The sequence below is a fragment of the Cervus canadensis genome, chromosome 31 (assembly GCF_019320065.1).
Source record: "Cervus canadensis isolate Bull #8, Minnesota chromosome 31, ASM1932006v1, whole genome shotgun sequence".
Taxonomy (NCBI): Eukaryota; Metazoa; Chordata; class Mammalia; order Artiodactyla; family Cervidae; genus Cervus; species Cervus canadensis.
Window position 1 is genome coordinate 15087711 of NC_057416.1, and position 6000 is coordinate 15093710.

The window sequence follows — 6000 nt, forward strand, 5'->3', positions numbered from 1 at the left end:
GTGGTTTCCTCTCTCAGCCCGCCTCTCCCCTAGACTGCCGGAGGCTGCCTGGTACCCTGGGGGGCGGGGCTTCTGGGGGCCCCTCCCAGCATCCATCCCATTTCCCTCCAAGAGTGTGTATGCAGTGTTCATCCGTCAGAGCAGGCAAGCTTCTTTCTTTCCTTTTGTCCTTCCCAAGGCCATCTACAGACTGAAACTAACTCTTCCAAGCAATTTTTCAACTAGGAATGTGCGTGTGTGCGTGTGTGTGTGTGTGTGTGTGTGCGCGCGCGCGTGCATGCTCATGTCTAGGGAGGCGGGCGGGAATGAATGAAAAGGAATGTTTCTGATAACCACAACACTTAACACTCACTCAGCTTCACTGCCTGTCTGGGTCTTGAGGATCCCTCACCTTCAGATGCAGATTTAGTTTCCTAGGGCTTGGGTAACACATTGCCACAAACTGAACGCTTTAAAATAGCAGAAACTCTTTCTCTCACAATTCTAAAGGCTGGAAACCTGAAATCAAGATTGAGCAGGGTCATGCTTCCTCCAAGGCCCCCAGGGGCGGTTCCTTCCTGGTCTCTAAATTTTAAATTATGGCCATCTTAGATCTCTGGGGGGCTTCCCTGATAGCTCAGTTGATAAATAATTTGCCTACAATGCAGGAGACCCCAGTTCGATTCCTGGGTCGGGAGGATCCCCTGGAGAAGGGATAGGCTACCCACTCCAGTATTCCGGCCTGGAGAAATCCATGGACTGTATAGTCCGGGGGGGTCTCAAAGAATCAGGCTCGACTGAACGACTTTCACTTTCACTTAGATCCCCAGGGCACTCGGGTGTGAAAGCAGGGTCCTAACCACTGCACCACCAGGGAATTCTTCAATTAGGAGCTTCTGGAGCAGCCATTTAAGCAATCCCTTAAGGATATCATTTCTATCATTTCATTCAATCCAAAAGAGTTAAAATGGACATCCTAGAGTTAACAGCTTGCTAAGTGGATATCCTAGACTTAAAATTCAGTCAGCCCATCAGTCAGCAATTAGTGATGTTAATAATAATAGGAACATCATTTTTGGCTAACAAGAGTAAGTGAAAGTGTTAGTCGCTCAGCTGTGTCTGACTCTTTGAGGCCCCATGGACTGTAGCCTGCCAGGCTTCTCTGTCCACGGAATTCTCCAGGCAAGAATACTGGAGTGGGTTTCCATTCCCTTCTCCAAGGTGTCTTCCCAACCCAGGGACTGAACCTGGTTCTCCTGCATTTGCAGGCAGAGTATCTACTGTCTGAGATACCAGGGAAGCCCAACAAGAGAAGAAAATAATGCAATTAAGAATATTACAATATGTCCTTCTTGCAGAATGCCTGCTGTGTGCTTTACTTCTTGTCATACCTTGTACTCCTTGTTACTCCATGTAAGACAAGGTATTATTATCCCCATTATAGCCTAATATCATGTTGTTGCTTTCACAGGGAAAAGAAAAGGACAAAACACCTTGCAAGTATTTTCCTCTCAATTCTCCACGTTCCCTCTAGATGGCACTTTGGCCTCATTTTAAACCCTAGGATCTGACAGAATGCACTTAATTTATGATATATGTAAACAAATTCTGTGTATTGATATATATCTGGAAACACTAAATCAAATCAACTGCTTCAATTCAAATTCACATGACTTTTCAAATATAATGGTTGCAAATATCTACTCCCTAGACAGTAGTTTGTCCTTTAAACCATGTGCTCCAGAGCCCCCCAGCTTTGGGGACTTCACTTCCCCTTAGTGACCAACTACAGGAGCCCCCAGCAGTAGGTGACACTGGGCCTTTGGGTGCGCTCCCAAAGACCTCCAGTGCTGCAGGCGGAGTGCTTACCTGTCTTCTAAAAGGCCATCCCCCGTCACTTGCCATCTGGTTGAGTCACATGGCTTGGGACTTCTTTTTTAAACAATATTTATTCATTTATTTGGCTGCACTGGGTCTTAGTTGTGGTAGGCGGGATCTTTGGTTGTGGCATGCCCGCTCTTAGTTGCAGCATTTGGGATCTAGTTCCCTGACCAGGGATCGAACCCAGGCATCCTGCATTGGGAGCACAGAGTCTTAGCCACTGGACCACCATGTATGTCCCTCGGGACCTTTTCTTGCCGTCTCCCTGTGGTTTCCTTTCAGCTGCTGTAACCCCTTCTCCCAACCCTCAGCTGTATATATGTCCCCCCTTCCCCGCACCTTGCTTGGTCCACACGTGAACACAATCCCCTTCCCTTGATTATTCAGAGTATTTTAAAGATTACACTGCAATATTGAAAACAAACAAGCAGAAACCTTTGAATTCTGAAGGCTTGGTGAGAGAAAAAAAGGAGAAATACACCTCCCCTCAACACACACACACACACACACACACACACACACACACACACACACACACACACACACACACACACACACACACACACACACACACACACACACACACCCCACATCTGGAAGTGGGTAAGGATACACTGGGCTTCCCAGGTGGATTAGACGGTAAAGCGTCTGCCTGCAATGTGGGAGACCCGGGTTTGATTCCTGGGTTGGGAAGATCCCCTGGAGAAGGGAATGGCAACCCACTCCAGTACTCTTGCCTGGAAAATTCCATGGACGGAGGAGCCTGGTAGGCTACAGTCCATGGGGTCGCAAAGAGTCGGACACGACTGGGCAACTTCACTCACTCACTTAAGGATACAGTTACTCCAAGTCTCCGTGAGTCCAGTTGTTCCACAGAGGTTTCCCTACTGGCCGTGTGTCTCCTTGAACCCCCCAGCTTGCAGAGACCAGTGGGCTTGGGGCGGAAGCTTTTACTATTTTGTAGCTTTGACGAAGAAAGCCTCTTAGGGAGGCTTACCATTAGCATTAGGTACATTAGCATTTGGGTTTGTCCACTACATGAGACAGAAAGACAGTCTGAGGTACAAACCTGCCCTGAGTCATGGACAGTATTTAACAAGCCAGCCAGCTGACTTAGGGACTTGAAAAATTTTAAAAACCCGTGGGAAGAAAGTCTAGGGAAGGGGGACGTAGGTGCAAGAGAAGCAAGAAGTGTGAAACCATCAGAGCTTCCACGGGTGCCCACCAGAGGGCGCAGTCACTCTGTGAACCGAAGACTAATCTAGAATCCAGAATCTAGAACTGAGACACTTTAGAAAACTCGTTTCACTCTCCTCTCAGCTCAACTTTAGCCTGTCTTCAATCTGTAGGCCTCGAGTTTCCAAAAATTACTGGAGTCCAGTATTAGCTTGAGCATCACATAACAAAGTTGCAATTCCTACTAATCAGATATACTCAGGTGCTGTGGAGGGCCCGTTCTGTAGAGCCCGTGGACAGTTATAGGTACTACCTTCCAGGTTTTTTTTTTTTTTGGTTCCCACAAATCTGTCTCTGACTCCCACAAAGCCCTTTAGAAACTTCTGTCCCCCTAGCTGTGCCTGGACATCTTAGGGATGGACTCGAAACACCTCCGCAGTTCAGCCACTATATCACTAAACTAGAATCGCTTTCTGTGGAAGAAAAAAAAATAGGGCCTTTTAGAAATTGAGTTCAGATGGCGGCCCCCTGGTAAGAGGGGCCTATTCATCAGATATTTCAGTGCCCTGAAATATCTGGGGGCGGGGGGGCGGGAATAAGGCCTCCAGAAGTCATGTTATTCCAACATAAGCCATTAAATTGTTTATTTGGCATAATTTGGTCTAAGATTTACTTTCTCTGTCACATACCATCTTATAGGGAGTTAGTGGGAACAGGGAGTATAAAGCAAACACTTTCCTCTAACTATGAGGGTTGTTGTTCAATTGTTAACGTCATGTCTGACTCTTTGCAGCCCCATGGATTGCAGCACGCCAGGCTCCTCTGTTCTTCATTATCTCCCAGTGCTTGCTAAATTCATGTCCACTGAAGCTATCTAACCACCTCATCCTCTGTCATCCCCTTCTCCTTTTGCCTTCAAGCTTTCCCAGCATCAGGGTCTTTTTCAAAGAGTTGGCTCTTTGTATCAGGTGGTCAAGGTACTAGAGCTTCAGCACCAGTCCTTCCAGGGAATATTCAGGCTTGATTTCCTTTAGGACTGATGGCTTTTATCTCCTTGCTGTCCAAGGGACTCTAAAGAGTCTTATCCAACACCACAATTTGAAACCATAAATTCTTTGGTGCTCAGCCTTCTTTACGGTCTCTTACATCCATACGTGACTACTGGAAAAACCATAGCTTTGACTGCACAGAACTTTGGAATATTTACCAAAAGAACCTGACATTTACATCTAACAGCATGATTTATCTCAATTTTTAATCCAGATCTGGATTCCATGTGCTTGTGTTTCATGTTGAATTTTCCCATCTGTTTTCAAATTTGACATTGCTCTGAAGTTTCCCTTTTAAGCTATGTTAATTGGGGTCTAGAAATATAAAGATGACTGGAAAGAATTAAGTCAGAATATGAGCAGTGCATTGGGATTGTGGAAGGGATTTTTATTCATCTCTCTCTCTGTATTTTGATGTATTTTACAAGTTTCCTCAAGAAATATGTCTTATATTTCTATGCAGAAAATACCATTAAAATTCCTAAATATTTAAGACTTAAATTTTTATTCTTGATCATTTGAACATGAACATAAGCCAAAAGCTTCCCCCAGTTAAGAAGAGAAAGCTTTTAGCACTGAAACACATAATGAAATATTTAATGGGCATTTTATATGACTGGATCCACTGATAGAAAAATAACCACATTTTTAGACATACATCAAAAAAATCTTTAAAGAAATTGACATTATTTTTAAGTTCATGAATTAGCTATATTTTAGATTTATTCTACTTTTGATCATAGGGATGAGTCGCAACCATTGTTCTGCTGTCCTCTCATTTGGGGCCTCATTTTGGTGCCACTTGCCTCTTTGATTATTAGAACATATAAGGAATGTCTGAACTTGCCTCTTTGATTATTAGAACATATAAGGAATGTCTGTAGAAGCAGTAGATGCTTCTCACAGAAAGTGAAGTGAAGTGAAAGCTGCTCAGTCGTGTCCAACTCTGCGACGCCATGGACTATACAGCCCATGGAATTCTCCAGGTCAGAATACTGGAGTGGGTAGCCTTTCCCTTCTCCAGGGGATCTTCCCAACCCAGGGATCGAACCCAGATCTCCCACATTGCAGGTGGATTCTTTACCAGCTGAGCCACCAGGGAAGCCCAAGAATACTGGAGAGGGTAGCCTATCCCTTCTCCAGCAGATCTTCCTTTTTTTTTTTCCAGCAGATCTTCCTGATCCAGGAATCGAACTGGGGTCTCCTGCATTGCAGGCAGATTCTTTATCAATTGAGCTATCAGAGAAGCCCCTGCATCTCACGGAAGACAGGCTGTTTTCCTTTGGCTGCTAAGGATGATATAACGATCCACACTGCCAGCAGAAGAAAAAAGGCCGATTTCCAGAGAGCGAGGCTGGTTTCTGGCAGTGCCGATGCCCTGATCAGAATGAGATGAGACCGTGAATTCCCATCCCGACAAAGGAAATTAAAAAATCCAATTTGAAACCAGCTTTGACTAGACCTTGTTGCAAAATGAAAAAATGATATGAGCTAAATAATTCAAGCCTTTATTTAGAGCCACAGACGCTGTGTGGGACATTGCCTCTCTGCTGGCAAGAGCCTGGCCTAGGAATTCAGCTGCTTCATCTTCACTGTGTTCTGCCCTCCACCTGCCACCCCAGAAAACTGCCGGCACCTGCAGATCCCCAAGAGATCACCTTCTGGAGCTGAGGGGCTGATCTGTGGAGCCAAAACTCCTCTCCCCATGGCCTTACTTTTGGTTCATCAAAAACAGAACATTAGAGAAGATTCTCGATACTGTTCATAATGGAATAAAACTTGATTCTTTTCTATTGGGGGAAAAAAAAAAAGGTTGTCCAGCTCCGGTGAGGTTGTCAGAGAAGCACAGGGGGAAATTTCTGTGCAGAGGTTACATCTTTGCATTTGACTTCCCTTGGAGCTTAGTTGATAAACA